This window comes from Podarcis raffonei, chromosome 4 (genome assembly GCF_027172205.1).
Source record: "Podarcis raffonei isolate rPodRaf1 chromosome 4, rPodRaf1.pri, whole genome shotgun sequence".
Lineage (NCBI taxonomy): Eukaryota > Metazoa > Chordata > Lepidosauria > Squamata > Lacertidae > Podarcis > Podarcis raffonei.
In genome coordinates, this window is record NC_070605.1 from 30,912,640 (window position 1) to 30,938,667 (window position 26,028).

Below are 26,028 nucleotides of genomic sequence, written 5' to 3' on the forward strand. Positions count from 1 at the left end.
CAAATGAGATTTATTCTAGCCCTGTCACACGTTGGATCAAATCCTTTCTCAGGGGCACTATAAATATACAAATAGTATATGCCCTAAGAATGGGATCATAAAATGTAGGATATAATGCACTCTCATAGTCCTTCCACTAAATCAAATAAAATTATCAAGTTCCTTTAAATGTTTCCCCCCTCTCATACACACATATATCAAAAACCCAAATGTCTAAAAATCAGACAACTCTCAAACATGAGAACCACCTAAATGGAGCCTAAAATTACATGCAATGCTGCCTGAACAGCAAATGCAAAAGAATAAACTAAATATTTAAACAGTAATTTTCATCAAATGCAAGGAACACAACAGCAAATCCTGATGCAAGACGCTTCCAAAATGTTGTGTGTGTGGGTGATACCAAGAACCATTGTCTATGTAGCCAAGTGCTACTAATGAACTCAGGGAATATGTGTGAGCACAGCTTTCATATCCTAGGTCTGTTTGTAGGGGACTTACTTTTATTTCACAGTCACACTCTGCTCCAGAGAAGATGCTTGTACATGTTGTTGCTTGGAGCTTAAAAGCCTGATCTCGTGCTGCTGCCGCCAGCCCAACTGACAGAGAATGTTTCTTATGTGCATTCAAGCAAACCCACCCTGCAATCAGTGAAAAGATAATAGCCGAACTGGATGGATGATATGGGCCAGAGTATAAATGCATATCAAAGCCCACAGGAATCTGGCTGGCCACTGTGAGAACAGACTGCTGGACTAGATAGATGGGAGTTCATGACATACAAGTTTCCGTGCATGGCGTATGTAGTTCCTTAAGATGAACTCACCTGCTTAAGAACACACAGGCGACTAAGGCCAGCTGTCGCATGCCTTGTATCTACTACAGCTTACATGCTGGGGCACAGGGGCAAAAAAAGAGCAAGCAGCCTCTTGTTAAAAGTTGCTGGACAGAGAGAGGCTGAAAACCTGCATTTTCCATAGCAGCAGGGGAGCACAAAACCACGTACTGCATGATGTTCAAGACATTGGTCGTCTTTAGAGCAGGATTGAGAAACATGGGGCCCTTCAGGCGCATGTGGACCCCAATTCCCATCTGCCCCACCTAGCATGGCCAGGGATGATGGGAGGTGCAACACCTGGAGGGTGTCCTCTGCTTCAGAGTATACCATGTTGAATCACGATCCTTCTCCCGGTGTCCCCGGTTTATATGCGGATTGTGCAAACTTTTGTAGTAGATCCAATAACTGTGGGTTGCTTCGGGGTGGGGGGTGGGGAGACCCAAAAATAAAGAGGCAAAACATTTAATTAGGATCAAGTAAAATGCCACAGTGCAGCTGGCAGGCTTTTGTGTTCCCCTGATATTCAGACTGGATCAGTGTTCGAAACTCCCATTGTTCTAGGCACATTTTGCAACAGGGAATTTCATAAGCACAAGCAGTTTCTGAGCTCTGGGCGCAGTACTGCGCCTAAGATTTCAGATTAAAACTGCAGAGTAAAAGGAAAGAAGGACCTTTTCCTGCCTCCCCACTTCCAGCTACTCTCTGAAGACTGGAGAAGAGACCCTCTTAAGAATATTAGGGGTGTGTGCAAGGTAAGGGCTAGACCATGTGAAAAATGCACATAATATTTTAGCTGCCATTCATTCATTTTCAGTTTATTATTCTTGTTATAAAAAAGCACACCTAGACATTCCATTGTTGCGCCCATAACCTAGGTTTAAAGTGCCATTTAGCTCCTAGCTTTCATATCTCAGTTTTTAACACTGGACTGAATGTTAGGCTAAAAAAAAGTTGGGATGAGAAGGAAAAGACCTTGAAGTCTAAAGTTTGTAACAGTTGCAAGAAGGAGGTGTTAAGCACAATCCCATGCCTACTCGCAGAAGTAAGTCCACTTGTGTCCAGTGGGCATCTGGATACAGAATGGCAGCTTTAATAAGGTTAGAATCAGTGTGTTTCAAACCTGGGTCTCCAGTTGTTTTTGGACTGCAATGTTCATCATTTCTGAACACCGGATGGTGGGACTTGGGAGTCCAACAATATCGAGAGACCCAAGTTTGAAACACACTGAGTTGGATCCTAGTCAGTGCAAAAAACATGGCAGATTGCACTAAGGTTGTACTGGGATCCAAAAACAAGGGCTGTTCCCCATTGAAAAGATAAAAACCACTGGTTACTTGGCTCTGCCTCCAGGCGTTGTGGGGAGATATTACCTTTTGGCTAGTTGGTCCCCCCCCCCCAGTGAACTTTCTCAGACAGCACAAAGGGTAACTGAGGGCACTGATATTTTATTTTGATGAAAGCAACACTGGCTCTTTCTGGATGACAATACCATAGGAAACAGATGGGTTTTGATAAAACAAGTTATTTATATCTGTGACTAATCTTAGTTACTCACGTCATGCTAAGAATCACACATGTGCACCCCAGAAGAATCAGTGATCAGCAAGAACTAGCACATTTCTTTTGGGGTGGGTGGGGTGGAGAGGTATTACTTATAACAAGCCCAGAGCCTTGTTATGAGGCAGCAAGGAAGCCATGCTGCTGACATGTCATGTGTGGAATCGGCACAGCTTCCTCACCTCCAAGTGCCTGTAGTGGTTCCCTGGGGATGCCTTGACATGTAGCAGCAGCAGCAGCTGCCGGCAGCACCAAGTCCTCTGCCTAGTTGCATACCTGTCAACTGTCCCGCTTTGAGCAGGACATCCCGGAATTACAGAAGCCACACCGGCTTCAAGATTGGAAGTCCCATTTTTGTTGAGTGTGTGGACCTGAAAGATGCTCATGTTTGGGGGCCATGCTCTCTTGCCGGTTACCTGGATCTCGCAATGGTGCAGCCCTGATGACGGAATCCAGCCGTCACAAATGGTGCACAGCATAGAAAAAGGACACAGTGAGACAGCAGTATTTTCAGGATGGAGCAGCTCCTTCGACTTCTCCCTGTCCCGTAACTTTTATTATCCTTTGTCTCTCTCTCTCAGCCTGCATGGCCGTCTGCCAATGTCTCACGTTACATCATCCGGTCATGGCTTTTACTACTCCCATCACCATATAAGGTAATCACTGCCCAGAGGGAACACAACTCCATATAAGGTCAATACATTCTATACATTGTAAGGCACAGACATGCTGGTCACCGAGGTCAGCAGGCACCAGGCAGCATTTACAAGCCTCTGCCATGGCTTTATGGCTCCCACACCCTGAAAGATGCACGTTTTGGGGAGCCATCCTCTCGGATGAATCCTGTGACTCACATGGAAGTGCAGCCCAGAGAGACACACATCCTGATTTTCCTCTGCAGGATGTTGGAGGGTATGTATTTGGTCAACTCATCAAGGAGAGACCCTGCCTCTCTCACTGGCTTTGCTTCCCCATTCCATCTTCAGCCGGGGGGGATGGGGTGCCAACATGGTTGCTGCTGTGTCACTAGCTCCTGTTTGGATCTGAGGCATCGCATGAAATGAATGGCACTACAGCAAGAGACGAGGAAATGTATTTGGCCTGAGGGCCACAGTCCTTCCTGAGCAGCCTTCAGAAGGCCACATGCCTGGGGTGGGGAGGACTAAAGAGACATGTAGGTGTAGCAACAATGGCCATTTTTTTACATTTGTTCATTTGGTTAGCTGCTACACACACCCAGGCAAGGAAGAGGCATTTGATCAGGCACATTCCAACCAGGCAAAAACCCTTGGGGTGCAAGAAACCAGAGGCCTTTCTTCTTGGAATAATAGGTTTGGAATTGCCCAAGAAAGATGTTAGATTGTTTTTGTATGCCACAACAGCTGCTAAAATTTTGCTGGCCAAAAATTGGAAATCACAAGAAGTACCAACAGTGGGAGGAATGGCAGATGAAGATGATGGATTTTTCGGAGCTAGCCGACCTGACCGGAAGAGTCCGCAACCAGAAGGAGGAGGAGTACCAGCAGGAATGGATGAAATTTAAAGACTATTTAGCTAAATATGCTAAGATAACTTAAAAAGAAATACTTGCAAGTACCGGATTGGCTTAGGATTTAAATATGTGATGTTATTCTATATATCTAAAGTTAAAATGAAAAGAAAGAAAGATGTTAATTGATTAAGTAAATTTTATGAGAAATTAGTTTTGGAAAACTGTTACAATGATATACATAGAAACTCAGCCAGGGGGATTTGAGGAAGTCACCTAACAATGTTAACAAAATGGGAACTAATATAGTTAGGATTTATGTTTGTTTGTTTGTTTGCTTTTTGATGTTTGTTATAAATTTGGAAAATCAATCATTTTTTTGGGGAAAAACCCAAAAAACTCTTGGGGTGCAAAGTAGGACCAGTAAAGGGTATGGCCTGGGGAGAGTTATGAGGGCCAGATAGAGAGGTCTGAAGGGCTGCTTCTGGCCCCCAGGCCTGAGGTTCCCCACGCCCGTGCTACAGGTTGCCATAGGTGTCAGCAGAGGCACCCACAAACTATGCAGTCATCCTGCAAATTATTTGACTCATGATAGAATTAAGCAGAAAAGCCTCAAGCTCATTGAAGGACCTGGGCTCCAGCTCCAGGCAAGTACTGAACCCACCTTTCGTCCATGGCCCATCCAAGCCCTTTCCAGATGCTTCAGAGATGCATTGCCTGTCATTCATTTCAGACAGGACAAGTGGCAGCCTTGAGCCAAGATGACTGAGGGATGGGCTCCAGCTGCAGAGTTCACATGTGGATCTAAAACTTATCCGCTGCCTGGACAGGTGGGGCTAATGTAAACAACATATTTTATTTTTGTTTTATTTATTAGATTTATATACCGCCCTTCGTGGGATGCGGGTGGCGCTGTGGGTTAAACCACAGAGCCTAAGACTTGCCGATCAGAAGGCTGGCGGTTCGAATCCTTGCGACGGGGTGAGCTCCTGTTGCTCGGTCCCTGCTCCTGCCAACCTACGAGTTCGAAAGCACGTCAAAGTGCAAGTAGATAAATAGGTACCACTCTGGCAGGAACGTAAACGGCATTTCTGTGCGCTGCTCTGGTTCACCAGAAGCAGCTTAGTCCTGCTGGCCACATGACCCAGAAGCTGTACGCTGGCTCCCTCGGCCAATAACGCGAGATGAGCCCCGCAACCCCAGAGTCGGTCACGACTGGACCTAATGGTCAGGGGTCCCTTTACCTTTTACCGCCCTTCAGCATAAGATCTCAGGGTGGCTCACAGGATAAAATACAGGATAAAAAAATACTGCTTAGTAGTAGTCGTGGGAGTAGGGCCACTAGCTGCAGAACTTGCAAAAGTTTCCAAACTACTGTTAAAAACATTGATGAATCTTGTGGCACCTTACATAGCAGCCAACATATTATGGCACTAGCTTTCACTGAATGTTTACATCTTTTCCTCTCTATCCATGCATACCTGCCAACTTCGGGTAGCACTTAATTTATCTGATGAAGTGGGTTTTTGCCCGCAAAGGCATATACCACAGTTAATCTACTGAGTGCCAAAGAAATCTTTATTGTTTACTTGCTGCAGCCGACTACCCTTGCGACTGCCCTTCTGGAAGTTAGGCTCCTTGAATCCCATTCATTGTTTGGGGTTGGACAAGGTAGAACACATCAGGTAGAACAGATTCATTAGGCCCCATCACAATTTATTTATTTTTCAGCCTCATGTCCTCCAATCATAATATAAGTTTAGATCTCGAGTTTAAAGGATGCAAGAAGGCAGGGTCTGGGTTTGGAATTGATATTGCCAATTGAAAATCTAATTCCACGGTTCAGGGGCCTCCTTGGAGAGGAGTTGGACGTAAAGTTAGTGGCAAAAGCACATTGCAGATTCTGCCTGGCGCACTCGACGCTTGTGCCTTGATTGGATGTGCAAGCCTGCACTTTCCCATCAGCACCAATTGTTACAGTCTGAATTATTAACAGTACATCACGGCAATCAAATCCTTCCAAATCAATGATCAAGATTCATTTATTTGTATTTAGTCATCGGACCATCACAAAACAAAAGTTTAACAAGGTAACATCAATGAAAGATAACTCGGCCCCAAACAAAACTACATGCAGCATAAACAAACTTAAAATGCCGAATTCCTCTGGCAGATCACAGCATATCGCTTTCTGACATTCTCACAAATTGAAAGTGAACAAAATCTTTGAATGTTACTCACATCCCTCAACCTTCCCTCATCTCCACTTTTGCTGCATTTTAGTTTGCTCCTCTGTTGTTGTAAGTGTGTGTGTGTGTGTGTTGAATTGATATGAACTAAAAACAAAATTTGATTACATATAAATATGCACATATGCATAGTGACAAAAGTTCATAAATCTTCATCCATAGCCACAAATGATCCAGAGAGAAACCACATCTCTCCAACAGAACAGGAAAATTATCAACCAATAGGTTTGGGAGGCAAAAAGCCACAATTTCTATATAATTGGGCATACATATATCCCAGCAATATCAATGCTGCATACATAAACCTTTTTTAAACCAACCAACCAACCAACCAACCAACCAACCAACCAACCAACCAACAAACAACCTCCAATGAGGGAGATTCTACCACCTTCTGAGGTAGCCCGTTCCATGGTTGAACAGTTCCTACCACCAGAAAGTTCTTCCTGATGTTTAATTAGAATCTCCTTTGTTGTTATTTGAATAACAAGACCCATTGGTTTGGGTCCTACCCTCTGGAACAGCAAAAAAAGCTTGCTCCATCTTCCATGTGACAGCCCTTCAGATATTTGAAGATGGCTATCAGATCACCTCTCAGCCTTCTCTTCAAGCGTTTGTATGGCTTTCACGACAGCTAATGTGTGGTGAACTTTCTATGCAATGGCCCCCTTCGTCAACCTGGTGCCCTCCATACATTTTGGGCTGTAAGTCCCATCAGCCCCAACCAGCACGGGACAGCACTAGGCATGGCAAAGGGTGCCACAGAAATTTCTCAACCCTTCCCCAGCTCTGCTTCTCTGCCATGCAAGCATATGGAATTGTTCGCAACTCTTCTGCTTGAACAGAATCACATAAGCTTAAGGGGAAAGCCTGGGCATATTTTTGGTTGTAATTCAAGGAGCAGAGCCTCTGCCAGTCCGGAAGCAGCAGGATCCGATTCTGCTCACAGGAACACAGAGAAATATCATGTATGGGAAATGAGAACAGTCAACATGTTCCTAGGTGTTCTAGTTTCAAAGCAGTGATTTACCAAGCTGACTTGCATTGCAAGCTTCCAGTGTTCCATGCCGGAAGAGAATGCAGGATTTGTGGCTGAGGAAACTGAACGCCACAAAGAAGACCCATGATTCACTGAGGAGTCACACAGAGTGTGATATATATCTAGTACACCCCGGCTCCTTTTCAAATGCACAAAATGTTGTACGGCAATCTGGATCCTGCTCTAGAGTGGACTTACAGAGGCTGACCTTGGGCAAATCATTACTCCTCAACCTTGGCTTCCCATCAATAAAACGGGAAGGAAAAAGACACAATCTACTTACTGCTATGAATTTGTGGTGGGTGGGTGGGTGTTAAAACTGTGTGCCAGACTCTTCTAACCCCTGGATCCAGCAAGTATGAAAAGCTAATCAAGCCTTCTCATTCTGGGAAATAGCCACACTAGCTTCCTGGTGAGGTGATGGGCAAATGGGAGAGAAAAAGCCACAGCTGAGAGCAGAGTTGGGGCCGGGATGTGAGCTAGAAGCAGCAAGCTGGAGAAACATTTGAGAGCAATGTTTGGTTCTGTTTGAATCCAAGGCTGCAACTATGGGAGAAACAATACCTTTTTGGGGTGTTGATGCTATGAACCCCTCCATCCGTCCAGAGGTCCTTTACCTTTTTACTTTATACAATGGCCCCCAATATTTACCTGGTTTGCACAAACAAATATCTGAAGGGGGAAAGCCATCTCCCCTGAACTGGGAAGCAAACTTAAGTGTGTTCTTGATACTGCTAGCGATTTAGCCATACGAATTCTACCTCGGTCTGTTTTTGGTAGGAAAAGGCAAGCGTCAGGAGTGAAGGGACAAAAAGAAGAAGGTGGGGCAGGATGGCGAAAGATGCACAATGGTCACAGGTTCGATCCCAGGCGTCTCCATGTAGGTCTGGGAGCTTCTCCTATCTGGACCCCTGGACAGCTCTCCATAATGCTGAAAACATGGCCTGATTCTGCATAAGGCACCTCCTTGTAAGAAAGCAGAGATGGATTACGGGGGAGAGGTGAAAAGGGGAAGGGGGCTGAGTGCGAGAGAAGAAGAAAATAAAAGGAGCGGCGTCTAAGAAAAATAAAAGTGGGGATAAACAGTCGGCCGAGCCTCTGCGGTTTCTCCGAAGGCAAATTAACTTTTCTTTCAGGCTCTCGCCTTAAAATTGCAAAGAATGTAGCAGCACAACATCAGCTCTCCGATTTATTAATTCCATCCTATCCTACAAGGCCGCCAAACAAAAGCATCTGTGTTTCCTCTGGAGGAGAGGATGAAGGGGCTCATTCATGGTGGAGGTGGGGAGAGAAGCAGCAGATAGAGGAGAGCCATCCCTGCCTCATTCCTCGCTCCTTTTCACCTTTGTGCGGATTTGGGGAAGGGGGAGAGAGAGAGAGATGGGGAGGGGGATTGCGCATGGAGATGAAAAGCAACAAAAAGGGGGTACAATGTTATGGAACGGAGGAGAACAAGATCAGATGGCGCTTGGAAAAGTCCAGGCAAGCTGCTCAGCAAGAGCACTGGCATTTCAGCACTCCCTCACCCCTGCAAAAGAGCCATCTTAAGCCTATGTGGCTCCTGTCATTTTCCTTTAGAAAGCAACTGTTCTTCTGCTGAGGCCATTTGATGTGCCGTAAAAGTCTACTGGAGCATCTGCTTTGCATGCAGAAGGCCCCAGGTTCAACCCCGGCATCTCCAGGTAGAAACCTTGGTGTGAAATCCTGGACAGTGCAGGCAAAACTGAGCTTGATGGATCAGAACTGAAGTAGAATTGACTTATTACAGTCACAGACTGGAAATGAGCTTGATGGACCAATCAATGGTCTGACATAGAATCATAGAGTTGTAAGGGAATCTAACCCTCTGCAAGGCAGGAATCTCAGCGAAAGCATCCATAACAGATGACCATCCAGCCTCTGCTTAAAAACCTCCAAGGAAGTCCACAACCTTTCTGTCAGAAAGTTTTTCTGTATGTTTCGTCAAAATTTCCTTTCTTGTATCTTGAAGCCATTGTTTTGAATCCTACCCTCCAGAGCAGAAGAAAACAAGCTTGTTCCCTCTTTCATGTGACAGCCCTTGAGATATTTGAAGATGGCTATGGTCTACTCTTTTCCAGGCTAAACATCATCATCATCATCATCATTAGAATTTATATACAGTCATACCTTGGGATGAATACGCTTCAGGTTAAGCATTTTCGAGTTGTACTCCGCAGCGACCCGGAAGTAATGGAGCATGTTACTTCCAGGTTTTGCCGCTCGCGCATGCATAGATGCTCAAAATGACGTCAAACGCATGCACGGAAGCGGCGAAACGTGACCCGCGCACGCGCAGATGCGCAGTCGTGTGTTATGTTTGCTTCAGGATGTGAACGGGGCTCCGGAACGGATCCCGTTCGCATCCAGAGGTACCACTGTACTGCCCTATACCCGGGGGTCTCAAGGCAGTTCACAGAATAAAATCAAGATATAAACATACCCAACTACCTCAACCGTTCCTCATAAGGCGCGGTTTCCAGACACTTGACCATCTTGTTTGCCCTTCTCTGCACACGATTCAGCTTGTTAACTGGTTTAAAGCCATTTATAATTTACAGATACCTCCCCCTAACTATGTTTTTGAAACCCCAGGCCATGGTTTCTCAAATACAGCCACACAGGGGATGATGGGGTATGGTCCCAAGGTCACTACATTAAATTTGGAGCCGCATAGCATGACTCTCCTTGCTCCCACCAGTGACCACTGCAGGAGGAGGTGAGGATCCCATGTTTCCCTCGCCCTGTGAGCTCCTGACATTCGTTGTAATATTGTCAGCGCTGCCCAAGGTCCCAGCTCACACAAGACCAACGCTGCTTCTTCCTCAAGTTAAAAAGTATTTATTGAAGTTCAGTTTCATTTCCAGACGCGCAGCGCGCAACGCTACGTCTATGCCTTAGACCGTAGAAGTCCCATCTGAATCTCCTCCCCCCTGACACCAGCTTAAGATTCTAGCCTTACTCCACCTCTTCCTCTGTTCCTTCTTTCTCTGGGTCCTCCTGCTAGTCGGAGTCTCAGCCCTCCTAGATTCTTCTGACGCTGAGTCCGCCGACTCTTCTCCCCCCCTCCTTCAGGCTTTAGGACCTGGCTCCCAATCCGGGTTTTCTGCTGTCCCGCGCTCCTCCACATTTGAACTTGGCACGCGCGCGCAGCCTCCCACTTTCCTTCTGACCGTTACACTTGTGTCACTGCTCCCTCTTTCGGGGAGGCTAGCTGGACCTGGCCTTCCCTCCGTTTCCCCACTCCCCGATGGAGGAGAAGCTGGTCCTGACTCATGTGACTCTTCCCCCCCACTGTGCTCTGGTGGGGGAACTGGTCCTAATCCTCCGCTACTCCTTTGGGACTCCCCTCTGGTTCCTTGTTTATGGATCGTCCCCCCTGGGACTCGCCTCGCCCTTACCATAGGCGCCCCCTCCTGGGAATCTTCTGATTCGCTGGAGAAGCTCATGGAATCTCTCGGGCCACTGTCATATTCCCCTACGCTCCCCTCTGATTCCTCTCCTCCGCTCTCTATTTGCTCTCTCCCCTGCTCTTCTGCTCCTGAGCCTCTGACAAATATGCTGCCATGTTGAAATTTCTTGGGCTGTGGGGCACACCACAGATTAAATCATGAAGGTGTTCAACTGTGAACCAAAGTATAGGGAACGTGCACCTGCAGGTGACTTTGTAAAGAAAGTTAAGGACAACCACAACGATAGCATTATGCACTGATGCGCTTAAAGGGCAGGTGAGGCCAAGGAGTGGGGAAAGTCTCAAAATACAAGGGCATTACTTTCCGTGCTGATTATTTCTGAGTTGTCAATTGCTTTCAAATAAAGTGGCGTTCTTCCCCGATTCCTTCCCGCGGCCCCTCCTGCCCCCCACCCCCGCAACTCATCACACTCCTGCCTTGAAGCCTCTTGGAAACAGGCTACCAATTCTCTGAGTGCCAGACAGAAGGAATTTCCTGGCTGATTGATTTCTGGCTTGAAGTAGCCAGCAATTGTGAAGTCTCATCCTAGGAAAGCAGCCAAACTGGGGGAGTCTGTAGATGGGACCGCATCCAAAACCGTGGAGTGGGGAGGCTGGGGCAGCTGGGCGGGGGCATACGAAACGGCGTCAGGAGACGGAGCCCTTTCTGCCTTATGCTCGGAGAATAAACAAGGAGAAAACGTATTAAACAACAGGGGGATGTCCGTTGTTAAAGCAGAAATAAGTCTTTAAATTAAGCCGGGCACTTTGCTGAACCTTGGGAATTTGCATATGCTTAACCAGGACAAGCCGGGAGCCAATGGATATTGCTGCACACCTTCCACACTGGCCTCAAGGGACTATCTGATATACCGCAAACAGTGACAGCCCCCTCTCCTCCACCTTTCCAGTCGAATGGAATCTGTGTTCGATTGCTTTTTAAGGCATCTGTTGTGCTACTGTTAATAGGAGCTAACAGGTTCTACATCGGTCAGACCACCTTTGATTGAGACGAAATCAGATCTACAGTCTGAAGGCAGGCAACACAACATCACTCCCCACAAGCTAAGCTAGCCAGAGTCTGGCTAGTGCTTGGATGGGGGACTGCCTGGGAACCATGTACATGCTGGGTCCCCCTAGGCTGTCACTAATTCTCAGTAAGAGTTCAAGAGTATCCTGTAAGTTGAAGTTTGCACCATTACCCCTCATTCCTCACCCCTCATGCTCTCCCAGCTGAAATAAGGATGTGCTTAGCTCAGTTTCCTACATAGATCTTGGACTTGCTACTTCTTTCTTTAAAAAACAAAACGAAAAGCTTATGTGATGACCCTGAAATTGTTACCAGTGTGACTATGGCTGCTCAGTCATTTCATCTTGTTTAGGGAAGTTTTTAATGTTTTATCTTGTTTTTAATATTCTGTTGTGAGCTGCCAGAGTGGTTGGGGAAACCCAGCCAGATGGGTGGGGTATAAATAATAAATTTATTATTATTATTATTAGTGAATTAAAGCACTTCCTCACCCTGGCGAAACAGACCTGCTTTTTAACAAGAAACTGACCCCTCTTTTTTTTTAGATTAGGAAAGTGACAGGGAAATGCATTGTGTGGGATGAACAAATAATCAACGGGGAAGAGGATGAACACTCAGAAGCAAATCAAGAGGCTCGCTCATTGTCACAAACGAAGCAGAACAAATGTCCAATGAAGACTGGGCACAACGCAAGCATATCAGGATGAATGCACAATAAATAGGTCAACTGGAGGAACCCACTCTCTTGAGTTCCAAAAAAGGGGGGAAATAGCATATGCATGCAGGGAATAAATAAAATGAAATCCCACTCAATCACACACACACAAAACAAAACCTCAGCATTTATAAACATTATCAGATAAGTCACACATGAGACCATGCTCTACTAGACCATGTTTGTTTATCCAGAATTATTATCATCCCCTGCTATGCATACCCAGCATCACAAACATGGATTTGAAGCCATGCCAGTTTTGCATTATACAGGGAGACAGAGAAAGCCCTCTCTGGGGCCAAGCAGCACTGATACAGGAAAGAAGACCATCATTTGCCTGGCCCCATGTAGGTCTGCTTTATGGACCACCTCGCTGAGAAAAACCAGACCAGCTGAAATGAGTTCCTGCACACTGCAAGGACCATGCATGAAAGCAATTAAAATGGTGGTGGGAAGTCAATATGACACTGCGCTTCCAGAATTCTTCAGAAGTCCCTTGACACCCCCCCCCCGCCTCTTCTGCTTCAGCATCCAAGTCTGAACTGCTCCCTGTCACAGGCTCTTCCTGCTCACTAAACCCTGCTGTCACTTCGGTATCTGGCACCTCTTCCCACTCTTCCCCCTCTGATCTATCCTTAGTGTCCCAGCACCAATCCCTGGGCTCTGAGCCTTCCACCTCTGGGGTTTCCATTGGGTGTTGCCAGTGCTATTTTTCTAGAAAGAGAGATGCTGGAACTCACTGTGAAAACCTCCCTTGTTCTCTTGGAACGGCAATGGCGCCCACCTGGGAGACCCTGGGGGTTCTCTTGGGGTTTCTCTTGGGGATTCCCCAGCTAGCGCTTCCTACTAGTCACTGTCATCCAGCCAGCCCCCGACACCAACCCACACTGCTCCCTACAGTCGTGTAAGGAAAGGGCACGGTGGCTTGGCGAGTTGTAAGGGGAGGGGGGGAGGGCTGACGAGGTCTAAGTGGGGGTGGGTGGGTAGGTGAGCAATACAAGCAGGGTCACAACCCTTAGTTCTGCACAAAACTGCAGAAACTAGAAATTGAGAGAACCAAAAATTGACAGATTCATCCATCCCTACTTTGAGCACATATAAGCAAGGGCCCACGCACCGAAGAAGCATAATATGATCTTTTCACAGTAGAACTGTAGTGAGTCTATCCAAAGTCTGTGATGGGCTGGCAGCACTTCTTCCAAACAAAATTGCTTTTGCTTTTCTTAACGTACTGCAATATGTAGCCACATAAACCTGGCAACTCTGCACCATTACGACTAGCCTTACCAGGTTTGCATCAAGTGTTTAAATTTTATGAATGCTCATTTCTCCTTTTTATTACATTGCTTCATTTAGCAAGCAGAGAGCTACCAGAGCTGTGGCCATTGATGCAAAATACCTGGGACAACTGAAAGCACACCGGCTCAGAACAGTTTAGCCCGGCCTTTGTATTCCAGCGTGGTTCGTAAAACAATGCCTCAAACAGGCTTCACAGCTGATTGCAGTGTCCTTTCCAAGGAGCAAAGGGCAGCGCAAATTATACACTGAACCGTCGGATTCAGCTGCATCCAATTGTTTTTGCTCTTGAGCTACAGGAAACCTGTTGCGTCTGTCGGTGTTCTGAGCACTGAGATATAATGAATTATGCTTCATTTCTTCACGGAATGAAGCAGCCCCCCAAAATGACTAAACCTGCATTATTTCCACGGTGACACTGATTTTCATTCCCTCCTTTCGATGACATGAGGTGCTTTTCTTCAATGAATAAATTGTGTTTAATTGCAAGACACCCACTTTTTAGATAATGTAGCATGAAAGCTATGTGCTTTTAACCATTAACACCACTCCCCCCCAAAAAGCTCTTTTCAGTTCTCAATAGAATCTCATAGAATCAGAGTTGGAAGGAAACCCTAGGATCATCTAGTCCAGGCATGGCCAAACTTGGCCCTCCAGATGTTTTGGGACTACAGTTCCCATCATCCCTGACCACTGGTCCTGTTAGCTAGGTATGATGGCAGTTGTAGTCCCAAAACATTTGGAGGGCCAAGTTTGGCCATTCTAGTCCAACCGCCTGCAATGCAGGATTATGCAGCTGTGCCTTACCTGCAACCTTGACATTTCCAGCTCCATGCTCTAACCAAATGAGCTATTCTGTGAGGCAGTATCTTTTCACTGGCGGCCATAGGCTTAAACCCACCACCACCAGTTTAATCAACAGTTGTTTCCCATTTAGAAAGATATAAAAAGTAGTTGTTTCCCATTTGAAAATATATAATTTTATGAATGATCACACAGGGCCATTCCAGAGTCGCTTCTGCTCCAGGGTCTGCTTCCTCTTAGGGTCAATGTGCTCCATCTGCTTTCTGCACTTCACACACTTTGGGATGGAGGGAAGTGCTTGAACTGTAGGGCACTCAGATGGGTGGGGTACAAATAATTTTTTATTATTATTACATTACATTTATTTATTACGTGACCGACTCTGGGGTTGCGGCACTCATCTCGCATTATTGGCCGAGGGAGCCGGCGTACAGCTTCTGGGTCATGTGGCCAGCATGACTAAGCCACTTCTGGCGAACTAGAGCAGCACACGGAAACGCTGTTTACCTTCCCACTGGAGCGGTACCTATTTATCTACTTGCACTTTGATGTGCTTTCAAACTGCTAGGTTGGCAGGAGCAGGGACCGAGCAATGGGAGCTCACCCCATCGCAGGGATTCGAACCGCTGACCTTCTGATCGGCAAGCCCTAGGCTCTGTGGTTTAACCCACAGCGCCACCCGCGTACCACATCATCATCATCATTATTATTATGAAGGTGCTTCCAGATAGGTGAGGAATGTCAGGAATCTGCCATATACTGAGTGAAGTCACTGGTCCAGGACTATCTACACTGACAGACAGCAGATTTCAGGCAGGCTTCTCTGTCTCAGAACTTCTGCAGATGCTTCACCAATAAGCTGCAGCTGTTCCCAGGTGAGGGCTCACTGTGGGATCCCTGCTCCCTGAGTAAGCAGGTTTTTGAGGTCCACGTGACATTACGGGCTTCAAAACGCCAGCCCACATATTTCCCACCTTTAGAATCTTGTGAATTAAAAAAATCCTGTTGCCAGCGCTCCATCTACAATATTAAACCCCCCATGTGGAAGCTCCCTTAAATGGAACCATCCCAGGGGGCAAAGGGCCATGGGCCGTGTAGCTTCATAGCAGGCACAAGTAGCTTATATGGGTACCAGGTGTTGTAGAAATTACATGGTCCAGGTGCCCCTGTGCAGAGGATGCTGTTGTTGAGGAGAAACAGCATTTTGCAGGGTTCCTGGTGCCTGGAACTTTGCTATTTCAGCGAGAGAAAGAAGGATTTGCAGGTTGCCAGAGAGACCTCCTGTTGACACCATCAGGTGAGTTTCAAAGAAAGTGAAGGTAAGAAAAGGAAAAGGCTGGTCATTTTACCAGCTTAGCTGTGTTTGTACACGTTTGTATTTTATACTCGGTGGCTGGTGGCTGATGCAAATAAATATCTATCTATAAATAGGGAAGGGGTTCAGAGGCTTCTTAGAATTTGAGTTTTCAGGGGACAAGGGGTGAATTTGGACCCTGGTGGCTCCTGATTATGTCACTGAGAGCATCACAGTGTCCAAATTTCAGAGCAGGCTCTGAATAATACATTTTTCCAAAAAACAGAAAATAAAAGTACAAAGAAAGCGTTGTAAAGATTATGAGGAAAGAACATAGATTAAACACCACACAAAAGCTACAATTTAAACTAGTCTGCAAAGCTAACTTCCTTATCGCTACAATTTTTCATTGAGACAATGGAGTTCCAGACATCTTAAGTTTTTTTTTTTAAGTATGAAATCATTCCTCCTATCTGAAAACCCGAAGACTCCTTGTATAAAGCAAATCGTTGGGGACTAGCCGTTCAACATCTTTTTATAGGATTTTCAAACAAGTTATTAAATGCTTTAACTAGTGCCCCCTCCTTTTTAACTCTATCTTGCCAGGACTTTCCAAAATCTAGTACAAATAATTATTGCCAAAGTCAACATGAAGAACACTTGCTTCTGTTTCTCCGCTGCGACACAACATTTCACGAATTTCAATACATTTTCTGATTCTGGGGGTGAGGATGGAATAGTTTGCATTAGCCAAAGTGAAGTGAGCTCATTAATTACACGTAGCACCGATATAATGCATTTGAAGCACATAACAATCATATTACATCAGCCTTGTAACATATTCCTCATGTGTGTCTGTGCACACTTGTGCATGCTATGGGCACCAACCGAGTTTGGCCTTGGGAGAGACCTGAATGAGATCACAGTTCCACCACTTATGTTACACAAATGCCATTAGATTTACAGAGCATCACTCTTCCAAACAAAAATTTAGACTCGCTGCATGCAAAATTCAGACCCCTTCTCCTCTTGCTCCAATGTCCGTCGTGTCCACCCTATGTGACGTTTTTGTGCAAACGTGATATGCTGCTTCCCCTCACATCAAAGGTGGCTGCCTATTCCTGCCCCCCCCCTTCAGCAATGCTCTGTCTAAAAGCACCTAGGATATCACACTTCTCTGGGCAACCGTTGCTCAAAAAGTGGAAATGATTCATTAATGGATATTCAGCGTGTTGGTACTTTTGATTGGCTCTGGCATACAGCATGCTTTTAATTCTATATCAATAGACTTTCAAAACACACAATATAGAGTTTTAATTGCTGCAGGGTTCCCTCCTCCTCCTCCCACTGGCCTTTTATTCAGTGCAGAGTTAAGTGCACTGAAAGTGATGCTAAGAGGCTGCTGGTGCTCCTTCGAGACAAGCATGGCAATCATACTCTGTGTGCTTCTGACCCCCCTGCAGGGGGACTCACAGCTCTCGCTCAATGAACAGCATTTAGGTACAGAGTGTGCCACATACATAGCCAATCCTATATTCAAGTTACGCCAGCTGCATGAGGATGGCAGTCACTACTAAATTCCTGTTGCACAAGTGGGAAAAGGCATTACGCCGGCAGGTGATCTGAGTTCTATGCAATTCACGCTAGCTGCTGATCAGCAATTCGTTTCCAGGTTCAACAGGAAGGTGCTGGTGTTAATCTTTTAAATCTCTTAACAGCTTGGGGCTTGGATTCCTTAGGAACCACCATTTTCTGTACGTTTTACACCTCATGAGCCATCATCATCTGGGGGCCTGTTCCAGTTCCCTCCATCTCAGTATCCAAGGGTTGGGATTTGTGTTGTGGGATTTGTGTTGAGCGAAGTCAATTACGCCCTATCACTACACTGTGCTGGGTGATCACTGAAGACGCTGCTGCTTTTTTTTTTTTAAGGTTTTTAGTTAATTGCATGATTCTTGCTGGCTCAGTTCCATGTCACCTTTGTGCTGCTGGAGTTTGTTAAACAGGTTGGATACTGCTAACTTTTTTATTTAAATGTCCATTGTTGTATTTCACAGACTATGCTTGTTTCATTCTGATTTTTTAATTACAGTTTCTTGAGTCATTTTGGAGAAATTATAAATGTTTGTGTGTGTGTAAATTTATACTGTGACTGCAATACTACTGCAAACCATAGAATCAGAGTCGGAAGGGACCATAAGGGTCATCTAGTCCAACCCCCTGCAATGCAGCAAACTTTTGCCCAACATGGGGCTCAAAGCCATGACTCCGAGATTAAGAGTCTCATGCTCTTCCGACTGAGTTATCCAGGTCAAAACGCAAAGCACAAATTTCATATTTAAGGTATGGGGCTACATTGCTGTCCCCTCATGCCTAGACACACATGGTGAAATACGTGGACACTCTGGCAATGGGAAACTTGGGGAAAAGCACTTGGGGCATTGCACTTGCCAATCAGGACTAAACTCCCTTCTCCCCAACTGCTGCAATCTCAATAATTATTTCCCAGCAGCTGTGAAAAACATGCATGCTAAATACAGCCGTGCAAGTAATGCCAGGTTGCCTTGAGTCCCTTGAAGAGGTTTGTCTTTGGATGCAAATCCCTCCAGAAACAAATGCAACTCTCGCAGGGGTGACACTGGTTCCTGATCCTGCACCAGAGGACACAGCACATGTACGTAGCTAGGACTTGGGAGCTTTCTACACACAAGACACAGTTTGACGTGCATTCAGCTCATTCAAAGGTGGGTAACCCCGTCCTAACCTCAGCATGCAACATCCTTTGCTCTTGGGTCCTCTCCTCTCCCCCTCTGCTATACAATGGCCTACAACATGCACCTCCAATACTTTCTGCAGTTCTAGTTCTAACCCCCCAACTTGTAATGCTCCCTTCTTCTCCCGAGGCCAATTCACACATTACACAGCAAGAAATGAGCCAACAGAAAAGCCCTGATCACAATCCCGTCTCATAGACCCAGCAAGACCCATGTTGGGCACATTCACACTTTATCCTTTTAGGTGTGCCCTAAAACAAGTAATGTGTGAAGACACTCATGGCCTCTATAGCAGGTGTTCCCCACGTGGCATCCTTCAGATGTTGGCCTCCAACTTCCATCAGCCCCAGCCAGCATAGTCAGAGATCATGGGAATTGGAGTCTGGCCACATTTGGAGGGCTCCGTGTTGTTTATATGTGCTCTGTAGATCAGGCCTGGGCATGACAGCCAACATCTGCTTCTAACTGGGAGAGAGATTTTACTCTTCTTCTTCTTCTTCTTCTTCTTCTTCTTCTTCTTCTTCTTCTTCTTTTGCTTCCTGCTCCACAGCATGCCTCTCTTATATCCGCTGCCTTGGCAAGAAGATTTTACAGGACGAGAGCCGGGCAGTGGATGTGTTTGTAACCCATGACACAAACGCTGTATCTTAGCGCAAAGTCAGACAGCCGGGCACCATGTTGAAAGGGGCATTTTCTCCACCTCCTGGCGTTGCTGGCAGGTTTTTTAAAAAATGGTGTGGCAGAATATACAGGAAGCTTTCCCCATTGGTCACTTGAACCAAATTTATGGTCACCACTGGCGACCAGGCAGCCATATTTCTGAGCTCTTGTCTAGTGAAATCGGCCATTGCCAGGCACTCTCAAGCTACTTACTCCTCTACCTCTTCCAGTCTTTGGCTCCCATTCCTTGGCTCTGCTTCTCCCCTTAATCCTCATTGCCATTTCAGTTCTACCCCCCCCCCCCAGCTGTCCCCTAGCACCTTCCATCACTTTGTAATAGCCTCAAATAAAACAGGCTGGCAGCCCCTCAACTTTCTCCAGGCACATCACGGTCCTGAATTTCAATAGCCACTTCAGGTTAGCTTGATCAAAATGCAATTCTTCTCCCCCCCTCAACCAGCCCACGTATATAATCAGGGCTGCAATGGCCTCTTCTCCATGGTCCCTGTTCTAAGCCAAGCATAGTTGCGTGTGAGAGAGTATGCTAGACTGCTAAGGCTGTTTTGGACTGTAGAAGCAGATCAGGCTATACAAAAAGCACGAAAGTCCTACACTTTCTCCAGTGGAGATATGATCCTTTACTTTCTCTTTGGACTGAGGGCAAGATTCATATGAGCAAATCTGGATCAAAAACTGTCTCCCCTTGTTTTTAAAATCGATGTGGCAGGGAGATATTCAGCAGATACGGCTTATCTATCACTGCAACACCATTACAGAAGTTGTACCTGCACAACTTCCCCTTGGAATACAGATTCCCAAGGCACAAGAGCACCTTTCAGATATCAGTAGCCTGCCATTTATCCTCAGACATTGTAACTCGGCTCGGCACAGATGTGGGACGCCTGCCGTCCGGAGCACATCTATTAAACGTTCTCCTGCATTACATCGGTACAGAACTTACACGACTGTAGATCTTCACTGCCTTGCATGCTCTGTGCGTTGATTAATGTGAGCTGCATCTCATCAAGGGCTTTGCTGTGGGATCTCTTTAATGTCACAGCTCAGCACGGAAATACGCCGATCCCCACGAGCGAACACCGAGTGCTCACCTCTCGCCAGTATGCAACTACAATTTGCCCAGGGTCCCTCCTGTACCTGATTATGGCTTCCAAGTCAGAGAGTGAGGATGCTGAGCTCATGCCTCTCATTTGGGTAATTAGACCTTGTTTGCACCTGAGTGGTTTAGAGTGGCAGGGAAAGTGAAGCTGTTACCCTCATCAGATTCATCCTCCCCTAAACAATACCTAATTACATCCTAGAAAAGGAAGAAGATGCATCCTAAATAGAAACAAGCACAGCAAGGGCAAAGGAGGGAAAAAAGAGAGAATATTTTCTTCCACTTAACGTTCTAAAAGTGGTCCAATCTTCTGAATCTTGGATTAATGCCTCTTGCCAAGTTGTCATAGTTAAGACTTTTTAAAAACATCCTGGAACCTTTTTCTTTTGTTAAAGTACCGCGACTCCCCCTCCCCCCTTTGTGTGTGACTCCTTTTGTTTAATCCAAACAAAAGAGGAAGATTTGATTGGGAACTGGAGAATGCAGTGGGTCCTTGCATGCCCATCTCTGCCGCTGCTTTCTTATCCTTAGGTGAGCAGGCTCCCCGGCAATTTGCAACAGCACATCTATTCCCCCCTCTTCCAAACGTAGTTAAACACAGGTGACATTTCAGGTAAAGATGATGGGAGGGTTAAATAATGGATTGGATAATATCCTCTAGGATTCTTTCACCGGAGCGTTAAATATGGGAGGGATGTAGAAAAATGCATTATTCCATCCCTTGTAAAAACATTCCCACATCTCTCCGTCTCTCTTAAATCCATCAAATTTGCTGAGGATGAGAAAATATTCGTACCTAAGGAGAAGGGTGTTATTCGAGCCTTTGTATTCGAGCCATTATATATCTTAAAATTCATGGCAATTGTTTGCTTCGCTTAGCATCTGTTAAAGTTAACTGTGTCCAGTAGAGACGGGACTCTTACAAAAAGAGGGGGGAAAGTGGGCAATGTCAAGGGTGTTTAGTCTTAAAACATTGTCCCCCGAGAGAGAGAGAGAGAGAGAGAGACTCTCCTGCCCCCCTCAATATTTATTTATTTTATTTAAAAGAAGAAGAAGAATACGGTGAAGATCTCTCTGTTCATGGCACAGATCTATTCCTCTCCATGCGGTTTTTTGTTTTTACCTGAGGAAATAAATGCGTCGTCTTGTTTCGCGGGTAAGTTGCGACGAGGATCTCCAAGATCACCCAGGCGAGGGTCTCCGGCATCTCCCGGCGCTTAAAGGCGGCCGCGGCACCCTGCTCCAGGACGTGGAAGCAGGCGGGCAGGCGAGCAGGCAGGCGTCCGTCCGGCTGCAAGGCTACAGGTCTGCCGGCTGCGGCTGCAGCACGTGCCCCAGTGGCGGCGGCGGCGTCTTGCGCGCGATCCAACTCCGGGCGGCCGCCGCCTCCTCCTCCTGGCCAAGCCTCCCGCCGACTGGAGCGCAGCCGCTTCGCCGGGCGCCCTTACAAAGCAGCGCCGCTCGGCGCACCTCGAAGCTTGCGGCTCTGGGTGGAAGGAGGCGAGGAGGAGGAGGAGGAGGGTTTGCTTTTAAGGCACCCTAGGCGGAGGAGACGCCGAGCAGCGGCCCACATCCCGGCGCGCCACCTTAAGAGGAGGGAAAGCGGGCTGAGAGCGAGAAGGGCGACCCGGGAGGAAAACGGCACGCGCGCCTTGGTCCCGTCTGGTGCAGAAGGGCTCGCTTGCTCGCTCGGCAAGCAGGCGGCTTGGAAGAGCCTGTCTCATAATTCTCCGACACCCCGCCTTTTTAATCCCCAGGGGGTGCGGGGGTGCACCGGAGCGGAAACCCCTACGCGATTTCATTCCATAGGCCGCCGCCGGGTTCTTCTGTTCCCACGATCGCTAACCCGGGTTGGAAAACGAATAAGCTACGCACATACCCGCATGCGGGGAAAGACGGGGGCTGTGACTGTGAGGAGACCGGGGAGACGCTGGCTGGTGGGAAAGCTCCCCCTACCCCCAATGACCACGGTTTAATGATGCGGATGGCATGCGCAAAGAAGCGTGTTGAGGGAGGGGCGCTTCCTCATGGGGGTTTGGGGTTGCAAACGGGTCGGCTTTAGAAAGGGTGAATCTGGATTAGATTGGGAGGGGCGGCGAGCGGGCTGACAGGTTGATGGCAACGCGGTGCTGTGGGCGCTGCAAAGAAACTTGCAGGCGCTGATCCCAGGACAGGCAGTCTTATGGAAGGGACCTGATACGTAGAAAGCGGCTTTGCGCCTCCTGGGTGTTTTCGGTGCCAAGTGTTGAGAGCGGGGGAGAAAATGCAGGAGAAAGCCATGTTGAAAGGACTCCGAGCTTAGCAAGGCAGCTCTGCCCTTTGCACGAGAACACCTGTATGTATTGCACCTGCGTGTCCCATGACAAACGCGCAGCGAGTGGGCGCAACATACTGGTCTGTGCTCTCTAGGAACCGGTAGGCCATTCATGGTTAGTAGATGTGTGTGTCCAGTAGGGGTGGAGGGGAGAGGGGAGAAAACTGAGTCTCACTCAAAGGTTTGTCCATCTTATTTGTACTTTTGGAAACAAGGCATGAGCCCAAAGCACAACCATCCTTTGAAATTTGCACTTCTCTGAATTCTGCAATGCAGTTCTCCTGCCAAGCAATGTGTACAAAAATGCATATACTAGGGTGAACTGTCCAAAAAAAGTGCATATAATGCAAAAATGCATTGGATCAGGGGGGAAATGGCTTGCAAAAATGTGTGTATTAGGCAGCACTGCACAATTTTTTTAAAAAAGGAGACTTTTGCACTAAAACACTGTTGAGCGTCATAAGCACTTGAAACAAAAATTTGCAAACTGATGTCAAAATGTGGAGAACTGAAGTTAAGACTGGAAAAATGAGAAACTGAAATTGACAGAATCGCCCATCCCTCCTATCCAGGGAGCTTGAAGACAATTGAAAGGCTTTTTTCATCTTAGAAAAAAGAGGGATGATGTGGCAGAGATTATACAAGCATGCATAATGTGAAGAAAGCATATAGATAATATTTTTCCCCCTCTCTCATGATTGGGGTCATTCAGTGAACCTGAACGTTGGAAGATTCAAGGCAGGCCAAAGAAAGCCCTCTCCTCAATACAGCATGCAGTTAAACTGTGGAACTCTCTTAAAATAAGATGTAATGATTGCCACCAACTTGAATGGCTTTAAAGGAAGACTAGGCAAATTGAGAAAAAGGCTGCCAGTGGCTATTCATTAGGATGGCACCTCCGCTATGAGAGGCAGTCTGCCTCTAAAAACCCATTGTTGGGGAGTGCAAGTGGAAGAGTGTTCTTTGGGTCTGATCCTGCAAGGCTCTTACGTTTGATGCAACTCCAGTGTTTCCCATTGACAGCTTGAGCTCACTCCCAAATGCACACTCCTCCATTCTGTCTTCTGAGACGGATGCCAATTAAAGTGTTCCCCTTAGCAGTTATATTGATGCTGGAATATCATTAAATAAATGGTTGGATCATTTGGTCAACTTTTCAATCACCAGTTCTTAAAAACTTTAATCAGGCACTAAAAATAAAAATAATTAGATACAGGGTTTTATAGAATGCAAAAATGTAGGTGGCAGATACTGTCTTAAAAGAGACCTTGCCTTTCCCCCCTCACATAGACACACACATAATGGCATGCCTAAGACGCCTGCCATCTTAGACATGTTGCATTATCTACAAACAAAGGAAGTATTTTTGCCAAAGCTATTGTTTATTCATATGCAAATATATGCAATTTAATTAATCAATTGACTAAAGCTCTCACTGTTATTAATCCAACCTTATACTAATCCTCGTTAGGTGATCTTCAAGTGCGCTTTGCATTTTTTCACATCCCTGTGCAACTGAGCCAGCAACCTGCCAGTGGGATCTGTTAAAAAAAAAAAGGAGAGAGGCTGGTATAGGGAGAGCTGAAATTGCAGAATTGCTGAAATGGGGAATTGTATGAATTCTGCACATTTGCAAGCATTCAGGTCCAATGCGAGTGACTGTGAGTCCTGTAAAGCTCAAATAAGAGCACAACAGCATTTCACCTGAGATTCCTAACAACTGGTATTTAGAGACATCCTGACAGTGGAAGCAGAACATAGCCATGGGTTGCTCATCCTTCCATGAATTGGTCTAATTCACTTTCAAAGCCATCACTGCCTCCCGTGGAAGGGAGTTCCATTGTCTAACTATGTGCACAGCAGTGACCAGAGAAGGAATGACCACTGGGAGGAGCACAGAGAGAAGAAATGCTGCCATGGTGCATCTGCAGCAGCTCAACTGGACGCCTTTGTATGCCCCAGCTGCAGCAAAACATGTCTCTCCCATATCGGTCTCTACAGCCACTGCAGACGCTGTAACTCTCCAACAGTTTGACTCCACCTGCAAAGGAGTACATTGTCTCCTGAGACAGACGGATGCCAGCAACTAAGTGCGAAGAAGCTCTTCTTTTTATCTGTCCCTTATCTTCCAACATTCATCTTCATTGGATGTGCACAAGTTCTATAAGAGCAGGAGAAGAACTTCTCTATTCACCTTCTCCATGCCTTGCACAATTTTATGAACTTCTGTCATATTGCCTCAAACTCATATTTTTCTCAGATGCTGCAGCCTTTTCTTATAGGAGGGCTGCTTCTTTCTCTTGATAATTTTGCTTGCCCTTTTCTCATACGAGATACTAATCCTGTGCACACATGCACACTGCAACCTTTAATTTCCTAAGGGTTAGTCTCTTGCAGCAGACACAACAAAGAGTATGATTTAATTCTCCATCTTAAATGCATCTATTAGTCCACAAAGGCTGAGGCCATAATAAATTTTGTCACGTGTTAAGGTGACACAAGACTATTGTTTTACTTCTGTAGTCACGACTCCTGGAGATCCCTTTTGCAATTTACAAGCTGCATCATGCATATATTAGGGTACTTCTCGATAGAGGCTTAATATTGCATGTAGTCATTCAGGCATCACTTTGACAACAGGTCCCCTCCCCTTGTTTATCTTATCAGACTTTTCCACAGAAGGGAGAAATCCAGATCAAATTGGTGTGTGTGTGTGTGTGTATGTATGTGGGCTGCCATTTTTCTGCTATTGATGTCATGTGGATACTGAAAAAAATTACATGCATGAATAACATCAATCCCATAATAAACATCCACCTGGAAGCACCCTAAATCTTGTTTTTCTATCAGCTTTCGTTTCAGCATTAATAGACAGTTGTTGTTTCTAGAGAGAATAATGGTGCTTCCAGATAAAATGGTTCTGAAATTGTGTAGAACTGAACTGATCAGATTGCTGATCACTCCTAGCCCAAATAGGTGATGGACCCATCACTTCATTTAAACAGCAGCAGTGCTGCCAAACTCCCATGTTATACAGTACCCTTAAAAGTAGCCCCTTTTCTGCTTCAGGGTTGGGCATCTCTGGCTCTCCAGAGGCTGCTGGACTCAGAACTCCCATTAACCTAAGGCAGCATGGTCAGTGGTTAGCCGCGATGGGAGATCTCATCCAGTAGCAACTGTAGGACTTCAGGCTGAACACACCTGCCTTGCGTCTTGGTCAGTGCTAACTGGCATTGGGTAAAAGCAGCTGTTTGCAAGCATGCCAGAATATGAAATGCGCAAACTGTAGAGCTGCTTCCCAGTTAAAGAAATCTCTGACTAGTAATGTGATTTGTAGCCAATTACGTGATTAAATTTGAATGAATTTGCATATGAATACAGCA

At 46.2% G+C, this 26,028-nt stretch overlaps 1 protein-coding gene across 2 annotated transcripts in view; it reads right to left on the reverse strand.

Annotated features, from left to right (window-relative positions):
• The window catches only part of LOC128412750 (galactosylgalactosylxylosylprotein 3-beta-glucuronosyltransferase 1-like), a 65,388-nt gene extending 43,123 nt beyond the window's left edge, over positions 1-22,265 (reverse strand). For both annotated transcript variants that reach the window (XM_053386074.1, XM_053386073.1), the window contains exon 1: positions 21,455-22,265. The gene's annotated coding sequence lies outside the window, so the exon portion shown is untranslated. The remainder of the gene's footprint in view (positions 1-21,454) is intronic.
• Positions 22,266-26,028: the final 3,763 nt, after the last annotated feature.